A 16027-nucleotide genomic window follows, 5' to 3' on the forward strand; every position below is an offset into this window, starting at 1 on the left:
ATAATTCCCCTTAAGTATCTGAAGCACCGATGCAGGGCACAGAGCAGCCAGACTGGACAGGCTGCTAACAAAATACACATGCAAACAAGCCAAGCCTTCTCTCCCAGCATCACCACACAGGAAAAGCAGCTCCCCAAACGCTGTTTGTCTTTGTGCCCTGGCGTGCTGTGCCATGCAGGGTTGGCCATCGTTTACAAAGTCCTAACACCAGGGACCTCACATAACTCTCAGGGGTGGTCAAGGCCGTAGACTTGTAGTCTCCAGGTAGAACCCCACTAGTGGACGTATGCCATCACCTCCAGGGCCACACAGAACAATTACGCTTGGAGACAGACTCTCGCCCTCGTCCGTGCATTCCGTTGTTATAATTCAAGAAAATGCTCGTGTCAGTATTGACAATATTATACTAAAAAGAGACACGAGTTATTATTATGTATTATATTATTGTCAGAGACGACCCATAACTCTTGATGGTGGTGGGGGGCACAATTTAAAGGGGGGCGGGACATGACAGCCCCACGCTTTGCCTCTGGACCTTTTCCCACTCCCCCTACGCCTCTCCCATCTGCTCCAAGCTGGCACCAACTTGCCCCCACTCCGCTCACAGCTCCTTCCCCGCTTACTTCTCCGATCGCCTCCCCACGGCGGGCAGAGTGAGGGCTGGAGTGGGCTCCGGACACCTACTGCCGAGCATTGGTAAGTGCCGCTGCGGGTGATGAAGGGATGGGACTCAGAGGTCTTTCCGGCACCCCCTCTGGCAGAGCTCTGCTGCCAGTCCTGTCTCTATTCCCTGCTCGGGGCGCCTCCTAGTGGGGCTCAGTGGGAGTACTAGGTGCCAGTGCCTTCCCAGGCATGTCCCCTTCAGCCACGCTCAGTCCGACTCCCACCCTGGCAGAAGTGGGGGGATGTGACCCTACATGCCCCCCACACACGTCGCCTCTGATTATCATAGCATCACTCAGCCTAGTTTGTTATCAGGCCTGTGATTGATGGGATTATTTTTTATGTCCAAAAACATCAAGGCAGCCCTCATCAGACAGCGGTCCCAACCTTGAAGCACAGAAGCTTACGCTCGATGTCAATCGTATACCAAACAACAAGAAAGGCTGTTAATAAAATTACCCTCTCGTTGTTATTTTGGGAAGTGTTGTTGGGGTCAAATGTAGCTTTCAGTAATGGGATCTCTTGTTCCATAATTTATGAGCATGCGTGTCTTCAACAATTTTCCATTTGGGAAATTAATCATATTTTGCCTATCCGGGGAAAAAAGAAATCCCCTTGCAATTTGAATTGGATTTGATATGGTGAATTGGATACAATATTGTTCTCTACTCCTGGTCATGAACTGTAGTGTTGCGTTGCTGTCTGCTGCACAAAATCTTCTATGTTACATCCCAGAGAGGGATGTACTTCAGTGGTCGGTGATGCCCATGTACAGTACCTAATCCTGCATCCAGGAAATCAGTGAGAGCTATGTCAGCAATTTCAGTGGAAGCACAAGGTCCCCAAAGTCACCCTCTTGCAATGGGCATGTAATGTACATACCTTTTTTTCAGAGTCCAGATCCTGAGTATTTAAAGGGGGAAAACAATGACAGAATGACTCTGTTACTATAGTCAGCAAAACACAGTGAATCTAACTCTGCCTTCGGTTACACCCCTCCAACATCACTGAATTCAGTGGGGTTCGATGAGTGCACCCACAGACAAAATGTAGCCCTATGTCTGGTTATTCTTATTTAGATTTGTATTCTATTCTGGTAGCACCTGAAGACCCCCACCAGGGTGGAAGCCCCTTTGTGCTAGGAACTGTACACACAGAGTCCCTGCTCTGAAGACCTCACAATATAAAAGGCAAGAGAGACTAACAGACGTAGAGAAACACCAAAAAGAGAAACTTGACCCATAGTATGAACTTTGCTAATTACAGTGAAATGTCTCCCCATTCATATACAAGTTCCATGCTGCCTCTGTGTCCACCTGCCAGTTCTTTGTTCAGTCAGTCTCCTCCTGCATTTCCTTGCCACAGGAAAACAGTCACCTAATTCTGCTTGCATCCGAAGAAGTGGGTATTCACCCACGAAAGCTCATGCTGCAAAACGTCTGTTAGTCTATAAGGTGCCACAGGATTCTTTGCTAATTCTGAGACACACACAACAAAAGAACAACTCCCCACTACATCCCAGTGCCAAAAACGTTCCTGGGTCTGTGCTGGATCAAGCAGTGGATGGAGGCTGTAGTCTGCCCCCCCCCCCCAAATACTCCGACAGGGCTCAGACTTCACTTAACCATCACAGCATGTTGTGTAACTTCACAGTCCTGATTTGATTTGAAAGTGCAATTCAGGCTCCTCAGTCTCTTAATTAGCTGACACTTCCGTGCCTATCACCCTAGAGTCATTAGAGCAAGGGCGGCAGAGGAGTAAAGCTCCTAATTCTACTGACAGAAAATAGCTGGAGTCTGAAAGGGGTCAGCTCTCCCAGCGCCCCCCAGGAGCTTTACCAGGTATGTGGGTAGAACAGGTTCCCACCAATTCACTGCCAGATCGAGGTGGTGGCCTTCAGCGACCTGCTGTATGAACAGAGAATCCCAGACAAGGTGACTTCAGCTGGCTGTTGGGTCTCATTAGATAGCTGGGCAAAGCAGTGATTTTGAGTGATGCATACCCTGGGAGTGACAGGCCAAGGACAAAAAGCTCTTTTTAGTGTGTTTGGGGTGGGGTTCAGACAGTCGGGGTTTGCCCTGGTGTAGCTACCATGATACAATGCTCCAGTATAGATGGGCTGCATCGGTGAAAAAAGAAATGCTTGCATTATTGCCACATAGCCTAGTTCCATCTGTTGTGACTGCAGCAGCTGGTGTGATGGGAATCCCCTTCTTGTATGGGTTTGCCTGGGGGCGATGTACCCTGTGCACCCTCAACAGCACCCCCACCAGCCGCTCTAGCGGTGCATGAGGAGAAGGGAGGCAGTGCTGAGCTGCTGTTGCTGCACTGAGAAGAAGCCCTGTAGGCTCTGCCGTCTGCTTCTCTTCCTGCCTGGGCCTGCTAGCCCAGCCCCAGCTTCGAGTCTAAAGAGCTGGCCCTGGGAAGGATCTTGAAGCTTTATTCCTGCACCAACCAGGCAAGGGAGACCTGCTCCTCCAACTGCACTACAGGAGACACGTACACCCTAAGGGGACCCATTCCTCCACCGCCCACTTCTCTAGGGGAACCATCAACCAACCACCAGGCAGCCCAGGGCTGCAGTGCGACTGGTCTGTGCCACTGATGCTTCTGCTGTGAGAGCTGCTAGTTTGGGACCCACCTCGAGAAGTCTCCGGGCAGCACAGGAAGGTGGAAGCTGGGTGGATCCTGAGCGCCCGGAGCAGGAGGGTGAGTGGGGGAAGAGTGAGAAATCAATGGATATTTTGCATTGAGGAAAGAGTATTCTACCCAGGAAGTGTCACATGTATCAGTGACTGAGGCAGATTATTTTCGAGAAGCTCCTCATTAACATACGGACAGGTCATTGCTGCAGCCCATTTTACGCCTGGCCTGGAGCTAAATGAATCCACTCGCTGCTATGAAGCAGCAGTAATTACACTTCACTTTGAAGGGCAGAAGGGGAAGGGGGGTTTCAAGCACCTGACAGCAGGATGCTATCCTGTTATATCAAGCTTTTTTATTTTGGGGGCGTGGTATGGAGGGAGAATCCATGCTGCTATTAAAACCCCATCCAACACTTTCATAATGAAAAAGAGTCCCTTTTACCTATGGTACTTATATAGCTCCCCATCACCACAGTGTCCAAGCACCTCGCAATTGTTATTGTACTTTTTCTCACAACAACCCTGTGAAGCAGGGCTATTACCTCCATTTACAGATGGGGAACTGAGGCACAGGGAGGTTAAGTGACTTGACACGGTCACACAGGTAGCCTGTGGCAGCACAGGGAATTGAACCCAGATCTTCCAGGTACCAAGCTAGTGTCCTAACTGTTGGACCCTTTTTCCACCATATTTTTCCCCTGGGCCCAAGGCACAACATTCAGATCCAGATTACAAATGTTCCCAAGTTGGAGGCTGGTCATTTCCAGGATTTCAGTTAAGTCCACTGGCAAGATTCAGGTTCAGACACAGATTTCAAATCCCTCCCCTCAAGAGTCCAGGGATGCTCAGACCCATCATTACTGAAGCCCAAGGAGAATGGCTTCTGTTTGGAAATCATATTCCATTTTTAGCGCTGCCTGGAAAACAGGCAAGGAAAAGGCTCAGGAAGGGAAGGAAAAGCAAGCTGGAAAATAACACTTCAATCAGCATCAAAGATAAACAAGGTGTTTCCGAAGAGCCAGAGGTAGCCGCATTGCAGCTAAAGAGACCGTGTGCCCCTTAGCTTTCAGGGGGTAGTAGAACACGAGGCCACTCAGTGTTTCTTTAAGGTCTGCAAAGACTAAAGAAAAACAGAACCATTTCTGGAACCAGTAAAGCAGCCTTCTCCAGTAGTCGTACGACTGGAAACTATGATTCCCCTGAGTCAGGCACCCGAAGGAACTGAGTAACATTCATTAGTCAGTGACTTTATAGTTATTATTTGGGACTGTCAACTTCTGGGCAGGATTTAGACTGAAAGGATATTCAGGGGCCAGGTACTTACAGGCCATGTCTCTATTTATAGTTGAATGGAATTTAGTCTAACCCCACCTAACATTTTTCCATGATTTGCAAATTTTAAAAAAATCACTTTTTTTCTCTGCACAGAAACAAGAGTGGGTCCCTTCTTGTGTGTGAAACACTGCAGGATTAGAGCATTTATTGGAAAGTGGGAGGGGGGAGAGCAAATGTATTTTTCTAACTAATGGGGTGTAGGGAGTAGGGTGATGGTGAAAAGGATAAGGCACTTCTGCAGGTACTTCTTTGCCTGCCCAATCCCAAAGGCATATTCCAAGATGGACTGCATCACCTAAGGCCAGAGGCACAAAATGCTGAGGCCTGGGGTTTTCATTTACTTCTTTATTCGAAGGATTTTCCTGGCAGTTCACTGGTTTCTACCTGGGCCAGCACAGTGCAGCATTTTTTCGGTAAGCGGCTGAGTTGTCAGAACGAGAGCAAAGTTAAAATGGTCATATTTTCAAAAGTGACTAGTGATTTGGGGTTAGTCCATTTTTTGGGTGATGAATCTGAGACACTTTAAGAGGCCTAATTTTCAGAAACCGCGGAGCACCTGCTCTCTGAAAACCGAACACTTCCTCTTCCACTTATACTTCCTCACTGTTCAAGCTGCGAGGGAATGTGCTAGGTATTTCCAAGCCAAGTAACGACTTCAGGGCCTGATTCCCACCTCATGCTGTGTAACTCATTGGTTAGCATGGAGCCAAAGCAACACCCAACTGGAGAAATGCTAGTGGATTTCCTTTGTCCTCATGCTTGTTGACCCCCCTCAAAGAATTCTAGTAGATTGGTGAAGCATGATTTCCCTTTACAAAAATCATGTTGACTCTTCCACAACAAATCATGTTTATCTATGTGGCTGATAATTCTGCTCTTAAGTTTTCCCGATACTGAAGTTAGGTTTACTGGCCCATAATTGCTGGGATCACCTCTGGAGCTTTGTTTTAAAAATTGGCGTCACATTAGCTATCATCCAGTCATTTGGTATAGAAGCTAGTTTAAACGATAGGTTACAGACTACAGTTAGTAGTTCAGCAATTTCACATTTCAGTTCCTTCATAACTCTTTGGTGTATACCATCTGATCCTGGTGATTTCTTACTGTTTAATTGATCAATTTGTTCCAACATCTCCTCTAATGAAACCTCAATCTGGGCCAGTTCCTCAGATCTGTCACCTAAAAAGAATGGCTCAGGTTTGGGAATCTCCCTCACATCCTCAGCTGTGTGGACTAATGTAAAGAATTCATTTAGTTTCTCTGCAATGGCCTTGTTGTCCTTGAGTGCTCCTTTAGAATTTAGGATGTAAATTCTCAGTGCTATCTACCCAGAGGGATCAGTGAATTAGTCTCATTCGCAGGTGATTTCTTCTGTGGCTCTGAGAATTCTCTGATTTTGTTTTAGCTGACGCGTTAATTTAGTTAGTTTTAACTGATGAGTTTTATTAATGTACTTTCATGCGCCAACAGGCTGTGACAAATGAATTTGGTACCTTTAAAAATTGAATTACCAGTACATTCAGCTTTAGTACTGAAGAAAGGAGGTGGCTGTAACAACCATTTCAAACAATATCCATAAGGAGGATCTAATGTTTCTCAGATATTTCTGAAGTCATACAGATCATAAAGAGATCAAACTCCTGCAGGTTAACTTTGCATATAGCTAGAAAGCCTGGATGTGACTCATCAGGGTCATTTCTGAGTCAGCTCAATAGGTCAGGGTGCTCTAGAATCAGGCTATTCCCCTGAGGGAACCAAGATGAGTGCAGAATCTGCAAATACATCCACAGCCTGCTGAGGCCTTTAAAAATCCTGTGGGGAACCCCAGAAACCTTCTTTGGTGATAGGTAGGAAGGAACATTCTTCCTTGAGCCCTTACATATGTCATAGTGTGTTAAGAACACAGGATGGGGAGTGTGACATTTCCATATTAAACAGAAGTTTATGAGAGATGAACGTAGCCCTAGTACCAGTGTAAATGCAGAGTAACTTGACTGATTTCAATGGAGTTACTTTGGTATAAACAAGAGCAGTGTCTGGCTCTGTGTTTCTATGGAACAGAGAGATTACAATCAGTGTGTGCCAATAAAAATGGAGATTCGAGGGAAAAAGACACAATATTTTACTAGTGGGATGTTGATTTTCTTGAGACTAGTAAATAACTGCATCCCTTCTCTTATATTCATAATTAACACAGCCAAGAGAATGGGTAAAATTTTCAAAAGTGCCTAAATTACTTAGGATCCACCAGAACTTTTAAAATTGGGAGTTGGAGTCATAACACAAAGTCACCTTCAAAAATTTACCCAATCGTCTTTAAATCAGCTTTGTAAAATAGTCCTGAAAAATGTAATAGACCATGCACAAAAACGACTTGCCTCCCTTTAGCAATTTGAGAATTGGGATTAGGATATTTACTCAAATAATAATTACTCAGCCTGGGCAAGGAGAATTTTGCCAGACTGCTTCCTCCTCTAATATTCTAGAAGAGAAGCCAGTGTAATCCAGTGATCCCTTAATATTTAAGTTCCTACTCCCTACTCCATCAATATTGCACTAGCTTTGGATAAGCAGACAGTACAAAGGGTTACAATGGAGGAGAAGCCTATGGTCTGAGCTGCTATTTCAAGTCCAGGAAGGACAGTGTTCCGCCCTTTTCCTCCATACATCTGGTGTTTCATGTAGCCACATCTGGCTTTGCTTGATGAAGTCCCAACATTACTCAAGCTCTTTTATTATGCGTTTATTACAGCATTTATCTGGAGGGAGTATACAGATGCAACCTCTCTCCAGGAGACTGTCAAAGCTGCTGCCTGGATCAGCTAGTACAGGGCATTAGTAACATGGGCAGCCATCCCCGAAACTACCTGTGGTTCATAACACGTGAGTGCCGGTAGCAGTGTCAGGCAGATCAACTGGATTCCTAAAATCTCACATCACAGTGCACACCCTAATCCAGGAGGCTAGATAACATTCCCCTTCTCCAGCCTCTCCTGCAGTCCTCCACATCTGGTATAGCTCCAAAAACCTATTTCATATTCACTGTCTTTATATATGCACTCAAAGCTTTTATTTTGGCCACCATGATTCAAGCTGAGGGAGATTAACTGTGCCTTCCTCTCCTTGGAGTACCATTGCTGACATTCTTTCACTGCAAGGAGGGATCTTTGACAAGACATAAAATCTACCCCCTGCCCCCCCAATCTACCCTCTCCTTCCATCTAGGGAGACTGAGCATGCTGCATCTGCAGCAATCGTAGCCCCAATGGCCATTGCAGCAAGAACCCTGCAGTAATTAAACAGTAGAAGGTCCTGCTCCAAGTTCAAAACATTTAGCCAGAAAGGAGGGGCGGGGGAGAAGGTGAGGAAAGCCGCCCCATTTTGGATGGTCTAATTCCCTGCATTTGTTTAATTAAAACAGGATAACAACAGGTTTCTACCCCAGCAGCTTCTAAGGGAAACAAAATCACTCTACATGCTTGGGGAAATAAAAAAAGAGTGAGGGAAACAAATAGAGTCCTGCCTACTCCAGGGCTTAATGAAAGATTAAAACTGAGGGCCTTGTTAACAATGGAAGCAAAGCAGGTTTTGGATGGCTTCTGCAACTGGAAACTCTCTCTCATTCTGATCCATACGGGTGTATGGCACAGAGGAGGTCTTTAAAAGGGGAGAGAGTGTTGGCCCGGGTAAGCAGAACCTTTCACTGAGAGCTATGGGCTGGTTTGGGCGGATTGTTATTCAGGGTTGCCAGAGGTGATATTGTTAACTGCTGACACCAAAAGAATGGAACAAAGTCCTACATTTCTTTGCAGAAGAAGTAGCCTTGAAGCAGCCTAACCTGATGATTACTGCTCACTTCCAGGGAAATGGAGATCTACTTGCTGATGAATGGTATAACCCACGAGAGAACTCTTCTTTTCTACCAAAAAGCACATGGCCAAGCAGAACATGTGAATAGGTTGATCAAGGAATCTCTACAACCAGCCGGCCTTCATTTCAACCCTTGGAAAGCAGCCACATGGGAATGACCGCGTGCCTAAAGGAGAACACCACACGAGCTGTTCTGGAGCCAAGATAAATTAATAACAGAGAAAAATTAAAACAAACAGTGTAGGAACAATAGATGGTGAAGGAGCATGGAGCTAAAAGCACATTCCTTTTGAGCAGGGGAAAGTGTCTGAATGAGTTTTCCATTCCGTGCACACCAAGGACCATTCAGGATGCCTCCCTATGGTCATAGAGGACAGGCCCGAAGACGGGGATGAATGGAACATTTCCAAACTGGAGAAACCCTGTTGTGAGGCGGGGTGGTATTATCCTCATTTTGTAGGGGGGTGGAAACGAGGCTCAGACATGTATTGACTTGCTCAAGGTCTCACAGTCAGTAAATGGCTGAGCTGAGATTAGAACCCACATCTCAACCCCCAAGTCCTGAGCAGAAGGCGAGCTGGTCTGGGTGAGAAGAAACAGCAACAAGGGGGAAGGTTCTGTGGCAGTTGTGGGGTGGTTGGCTGAGGTGAGGAGAAGCAGCAGGAAGGCAGGGAGCAGACCCCAGTCCCCTCTCCTGGTTAGGGAGCTGAGTGGGGAAGGTGAGTTGGCTTTCTGGGGATCCGGCAGCAGGAGGCAGCCTAAGAGACTGGTGAGGAGCAGAAAGCTCAGCAGGGGAGCAGGCTGTAGCAGCAGAACCTGCACGGACCTTACAGGTAAAGGGCAGAGACTGTGGGGTGCACCACAGGGAAAGTAGCCTGTACAACACCCGGATGAGAGCCTGGAGAGAACCCTAACAAGGCAACTGACTGTGAACCGAAATGCCTGCAGCGTTTGCCTCTGAGTTGTGGTACACCTGGCACACTGGCAGATAACCACAGCACTCGATGACCCTCCGGGGCCCCTGGGTGGGGACAACTACACCTTATACTTAAAAAAACACTAGAGAGAGCTTGAAGGAGAGTCTAATGAGAAGAGAGGACTGCAAGATGGAGGCTCTGTTACTCCACGTATTACTGCATGCTGTTCATTCTGCCTGACCACAGACAAAATGCAAGGGAAGTGCTGTGAGGGATGCTGCCTGGAGATGGCAGACACACCGAGCCCCACGGCAATGTTGCTCTGGCACAGAACTTGCGTAACCCGCGCACCTTCTGGCTGTGGCGTTCTGTCCCATCTAGTGGCACCAAGACCACTTAGAAAGCGAGAGAGAAATGAGTCTGCTCTACAGCCTTAGCTAAGAGCCAGGTGGCTTTTAGCTCATGTGGCTAGAGGCTCACGCACTAAGCTCCCAGAGGTCCCAGGTTCAATCCCGACTAGCCTCTGTTGGCGTTACACTTGCACAAAGCCAAAGAGTCCCTTAGACATGTGAACCCCTAAGATTGTGGTTTGATCTGGCTGCCCTGGGTCTGAACCTTGGGACAAGTGGGAAACTGTGTCCCCAAAAGCCAGTAAATGTTGCATCTGCAACCAGGAGTGTCTTATTTTAGGGGTCGCCAAGCTCCACACCCATTTGTCACAGACTCCCCTTCCACCACATAGAAAAGCTGCGGCTCAGATTTATGTGTTTTATCAGTTGATCTTGGTCTGTTTTATCTTTGTCAATCTTTCATTCTCCCCCCAACATAGTTGTTGGGGTCTGTCTTGCTTCTGTTCTGAAGGAAGGATTTAAGGTGAAATATTTCTCATTTTTGTGTCAGCAACAGACCACCCTGCTCCACAGAACAGCTGCAAATGGATATGAATCAAGGGTATTTCTGAGCACTGGTGAGTATAGGCACCAATGATAATGACCCTCCACCCATCTTAGGTACTTATATGGCCCCCATTTCTGTAGTATCTGAATGCCTCACCAGTTAATGTATTTATCCTTACAACACCCCAGTGAGGCAGGGCTGCTATTATCCCCACTTTAGAGATGGGAAACCCAGGTGCAAAGAGACTAAGTAACTTGTCCAAGGTCACATGGGAAGTCTGTGGCACAGCAGGGAATTGATTCATAGGCTACTGCTCTAACCACTGCACCATCCTTCCTCAAAGACACGTTCACACATTCTAAGGGATAAACTTGTACATGGGAATGAGCATCTCAGCTACCAACGGCAGAGTGCTAGACAAGGAGCTGCACAGACCCTATTGGGGAAACGCTAATGCATATCCCAGGTCAGACACAGAGGATGATCTGAAACTGATTATTTTATCATACAGGCCAGAAGGGAAAAAAAGTCAAATCCCTTGGTTTAACATGTATCGTATTTTAACATGTTTTTATTTGTTTGGTTTTATTGTTGTCAAAAAGAATAGTGTTTATAAAAATTACTATCCATTTGGGGTACTGTTATGAAACCTGCTGGAAGGGGGTACGTAAGTAAAACGTGTCGGGGTGAGGTTTTCAAGAGCACTCAGACTTGGCCTCACTGTTCCCACTGAAGTCAATGGTAAATCCAATAACTTCAATGAGAAGAGAGTGAAACTGAGAGCTTTTGAAAATCTCATCCACCGCTTCTACAATGATAGTCACTCTAAAAAAACAAATGACCAATAAAAACCAAACATAAAAGTTAAAACCTTAGGCCTTGATACTTCAAACATTTTACATATGTGCTTAACTCTCACTCACACAGGTGCAAATCAGAAATAAACCCATTGAAGTCTATGAGATTATGTTAGCGTGAGAAGAGAACCAGCCTAAGGGTTTGTATACACTTACTGGAGGATCTACGCTGCAGTGATCGATACATCGGTGGTCGATTTAGTGGGCCTAGTGAAGATCTGTTGACTCCTGTACTCCACCTGATTGAGAAGAGTAAGGGGAATTGATGGGAGAGCGTCTCCCGTTGATATCGTATATCGTGGACCCTACGGTAAGTAGATCTAAGGTACGTCCATTAGAGTTATGCTATTCACGTAACTCAAATTGCGTAGCTTAGATCGACTTTTCCCTTTAGTGTAGACAAGGCCACAGCGTCTTCAATGGGATTACTCACGTGTTTAAGTATCTGCACAATAGGGGCCTTAGTTTGCTCCGAAGGAGTGTCTTTTTTCTACAGTAATCTGAGTGGTACTTGAAACACCTAATAATAAAACAGCAGCAGTGGCTTGGGCAGAGGAGAGTGGATTAAAATCAAAAGTATTCTGCATATCAGTAATTTAGGAAAATTCCTGAATGGCATCTGTGCAGTCAGGGAATCTAAAACATCCACAAACACAGGCTTCTAATAGAAGCATACAAACACAAGCTTAGTCATATCTAGATCTTGCTGAGCCTATACTTTCATTGAAATATATTGCACCAAACTAAGGACCAGATTCTGAGGTCAATTACACTGCTGTGTATCTGGTGACACTCCACTAAAGTCAGAAGTGTTATTCCAGATTGACACAAGTGTAACTGAGATCAGAGTTGACAACTGACAAAGACTAAAGGAAGCTGTGTTCGAATGTTATTATTGTAAAGTATTCAGCCAGATTCAACTACAGTATGTGACATGGTGAGATTTCATTTCAAGGTGAGATTGAATAGTATCAACCATTGTACTGAACATAACCACTTACATACCATTACAGGAGGAGTCTAATTTAATTAATAGTAAAAGACAACGTATTCATTTAATATTGATTTCAGGAGGAAAAAAGGATGTGACATTCTCTCACCCTGACAGATGAATTCAAATCATTGCTATATCATACCTTTGCAGTTTAAAGTGAGACAGGGTAAAGCTCATCAACCTATGTAACTAACTCTAATTATTAAAAATAAATAATGTAAAAAGAATCTCATTTATTTTTCATTGTTAATGGTATGTGTTTGTTTGTATTTTGTGCCTTCCTTTCAGCCTGGACTAGGATAAGAAAAAGTCACCTTCACTTTTGTTAATTTCTACTGAGTTTTCACTTTAACGTTCTAATGCTCTAGCACAGTGTTGCAATGTTTGTACTGAAAATATTTCAGGGAAATATTTTTTTGTGTAAAAGCAATGTTCTCCACTGATATTAAAAATCATGGAAGCATTTTAATTGGTCTGGTAAATGCTTGATTTTACAAAACAATTTTTGGACCAAATTTAACATGACTGTATCATCTTAAAATATTTAATCCAAATCAAAGGCTTTGATTTACAGGCTCTGTAAAATCTTTCCCTGAAGTCCAAGAGACCTTGACATATTTTCACTAACGTGCTTTCCTTTTCTTCTAAACTTGGGCTCCTTTCCAAGAAAAAGGTGTCACTGAACAGTGATGGGATTTAATTTCCAATAGCAGACACAACCCGCAACACAAAATGCCTTGTATTTAATCACCAAATGATGTTTTAGTTAGTATTTCTTGGGGAACAGATTTGAACCAATTTGCTCCTGATAAAAAGAAAATATCTAGTCCTGAGGTACCTCTGTTGCCACATCAAGCATTTACAGACTTCTAAGATCTATTTCAACCTTCCAGCTTTCATAGACACATTTTAGTGTCTGTTTGGGAAAACTGAGTGTGTCCAGACACACCAAGGGAATTTTGGTTTTGTTTTTAATGACAATATGTATCATGTCTTATAGCAAGTCCACAAATCTCTGATATTTCACATCAACGAGATCTCCTGTACCTCACTATGCTGGGGATATAGAGTTTAGACATGACAGCTATGGGTACAAACAGAGACAAATTGGAACTCAGTCTAAATGCACCACAGTCTTCTCTCCACCCACTGAGTACACACAGGGGAGACTTAAATGCTGCCCAAAAGTTTAGATGCTATGTCAAATGTACACACCGTCTGCATGGCACTGCACCAGATACCATGGTTGATGCAGGCTAATGAAACGACAGAGAAGCATTTATAGACCAAAAGCTTTAATTTGCCCTCTCTTTGACAGAGCTGGAAAAATTAAAAAATTTTCTAGGGCAAGCAAGCAAGCAAATAAATAAATAAAGGAAATGGGAGACAGGATTAAGTTATATTGAACAACTGCATGATTGAATGAAAATCTTTGCACTGACCAAGGGTCTCTCTGCATTCCATCTAGTAAGCTACCTATTCATACTAAATCTGCAGTTCGTACTAGCTTTCATTTTTAGGGTTTACTGGGGAGGGGAAGATGGCTGCTGTCCATGGACACTGCATGGCCATGCTGTCTGAAGCCACACTAACATGGAAGCTTTTCACCTTCATGTCATGGAATCCACTTCTTGAGGATATTCTGGCTGGGGTGGGGGATCAGTCAGAGAGACGACTCTGGCAGCATGGCTTTATTGAAGCTTGCAGCATGATGGTCTAGTGATCAGGCTGTGGTCCTACAATTTCAACTGGCCTAGTCATCCCAGATGCGGTCCCAGCTGTGACCTCATTACTTCTGTGTGCTCCAACTGCTCCGCCCCAGAGGTTCTGTCCCTATTGAGGAGGGGAGGGAGAGAGACAAGGTAGGGGAACCCAGGCAGCATCTTTCTCTAAGCTACTAGTGTCCTTTAAACTACTCCTCCACTTGGAATGTGCCCTGCCCCCACTATGGGGCAGGGCCTCCCTAGCCCAGTATTGCTCTACTCCCAACCCTGGGTCAGTTTGAGGCCTGTAGACCTCATCACACAGCTGCAATACCAGCGAGCTAGGAAAGAACCATGGCGGCAAAGAACCCCTGTAGAAGCACAAAAGAACCCATGGCACAACACTCCCACCCCATCGTGCACTCACGTGTTTGTGTGTGTAGGTGCAACCATAAACATCCCTTCCCCTCCCCATAGGAACAATGCCAGGGACACACTATGAGATGAACTCTCCTCTGGGTTACTTCCATGTAGGGGACAACCTGCCCTATATTACAAGCAGAGCTGGTCAGAAAAATTTGACCCAAACCAGAAACAATGCATCACTTCTGTCCCATTTATCAGCTGGCTCCTTTAGAGCGTTACTTTGATCCTTCAGACCCTCAGGGAAGCAGAGAAAAAGTGGGGAAGCTGGGGTGGGAGAACCACGGGACACTTTCCCTGTAAACAGAGACCTCCTGCTAGGAAAGGACTGTTCCATGGTAGCCTCGGTTGCTCTCCATGAAGCCTGACAGCTCCAGAGTTAATCCCTGGCAAATTGGAGGAGGAGGGGGTGACATTGTACTAAAGTAAATATTTATGTAGCTGGGGCCTTCCTTCCCTTCCTCTCCCCATCCTGCTTCTTTCCCTTTCTTAAAATGTCATAGATCAGCTGTTTTCATAATTGTTCAGGAAATAAACTCCCTGCTAGCTGGCAGCTTAACACTCTACACTATATCTTGCTGTGACTGCACCGTTCTCCACTCCTTATTGCTCCCCTCCTCCCCCCAAACACACACACACTCCCACAGTGGTCGGTCACCGGAGAGGATGGACTCGACTGGAAAGGAACTCACAAAGGGCTGAATCTCAAAAGGGTCAATGAGTGGCACAGTGTGATATGACACTCACAAGTCCTTCCGGCAGGTCTGATTTAGGAACCGGTGTTCCCTTGTTCTATGCGCCTCATCTGATCGCAGTCCTCAAAGAGAGCTCTCTTTGCAAGTACAGAGCCTACTAACAGTCCCTTCAGCAGCACTGCAGAGCCTCCTCTCTTTACTCATGGCAGAGTCAGGAAATTCGGGTATTTCTCAAGTGTGTATCTTTTCGTCTCGTCTTTTGATAAAGGCTGGTTCTGTGGAGATGTAGCTAAAACGATTATTATCCACAGGAGTTCTCTGGGCAAGAGGAAGTCTGACACACACGAATCTGAATACACTGCATTATGCTGGAGATCAGACTAGATGATGACAATGATCCCTTCTGGCTTAAATATCTATGAATCTAACAAAATAGTATAAATATACCACTGGCGACAGTCCTGCCCTGGCAGGAAGCTGCATCAGATGCTCCAACGGGTCTCTCCTAGCTCTGGATTGTGACCCTACGCTGGGGTACACAAACACTAGAGAAGAAGGGGTTAAGGAGCTGCTTCGGGCCCAGGCGGGCCCAGCCTGGTGCACCTGCAAAGACTGCACAAGGTGGAGGTGGAGCTTAAAAAGGAAAGCAGAGCGGCTTAGTGGCAAGGCAGGCAGGGGAGGTAACTGACTTGTGCGCTCAGCTCCTGGGCAGGAGCGCCCCAGGAGCTTTTGCTGCCTGCGGCTTGGAGATAGTGACCTGTCCAAGCCTCCAAAGGAGGGACTGGTGACTTCCCAAAGTCAGAAACTTTGAGTTTTGTGTTCAGTTCTTTACTTTACCTTGGGGGAAGAGGAGGCACTGGTATCAAGTGATCCAAGAAGGCACCTGCATAGTCCCACCAAGCTGCACCCGGACCCCCACCCCACCAAGCCCCACTCTCCCAGCACCCGGACCCTTCCCTGGCTGAGACCCCCTCTTCCAAGCCCTATCCCCCCACACTCAGACCCCACTACCACCTTCACCTGGACCC

At 45.7% G+C, this 16027-nt stretch overlaps 1 protein-coding gene and 1 long non-coding RNA gene across 6 annotated transcripts in view; one reads left to right on the top strand and one right to left on the bottom strand.

Annotated features, from left to right (window-relative positions):
• SH3PXD2A (SH3 and PX domains 2A) overlaps positions 1–16027 on the bottom strand; it is a 373953-nt gene that overhangs the window by 235249 nt on the left and 122677 nt on the right. The window lies entirely within an intron of this gene.
• LOC120368691 lies at positions 9149–12355 on the top strand. Its single transcript, XR_005582727.1, has 4 exons — positions 9149–9232; positions 10331–10397; positions 11255–11494; positions 12256–12355. It is a non-coding gene; the product is annotated as an uncharacterized LOC120368691 (long non-coding RNA).

This window comes from Mauremys reevesii, linkage group 7 (genome assembly GCF_016161935.1).
Source record: "Mauremys reevesii isolate NIE-2019 linkage group 7, ASM1616193v1, whole genome shotgun sequence".
NCBI lineage: Eukaryota > Metazoa > Chordata > Testudines > Geoemydidae > Mauremys > Mauremys reevesii.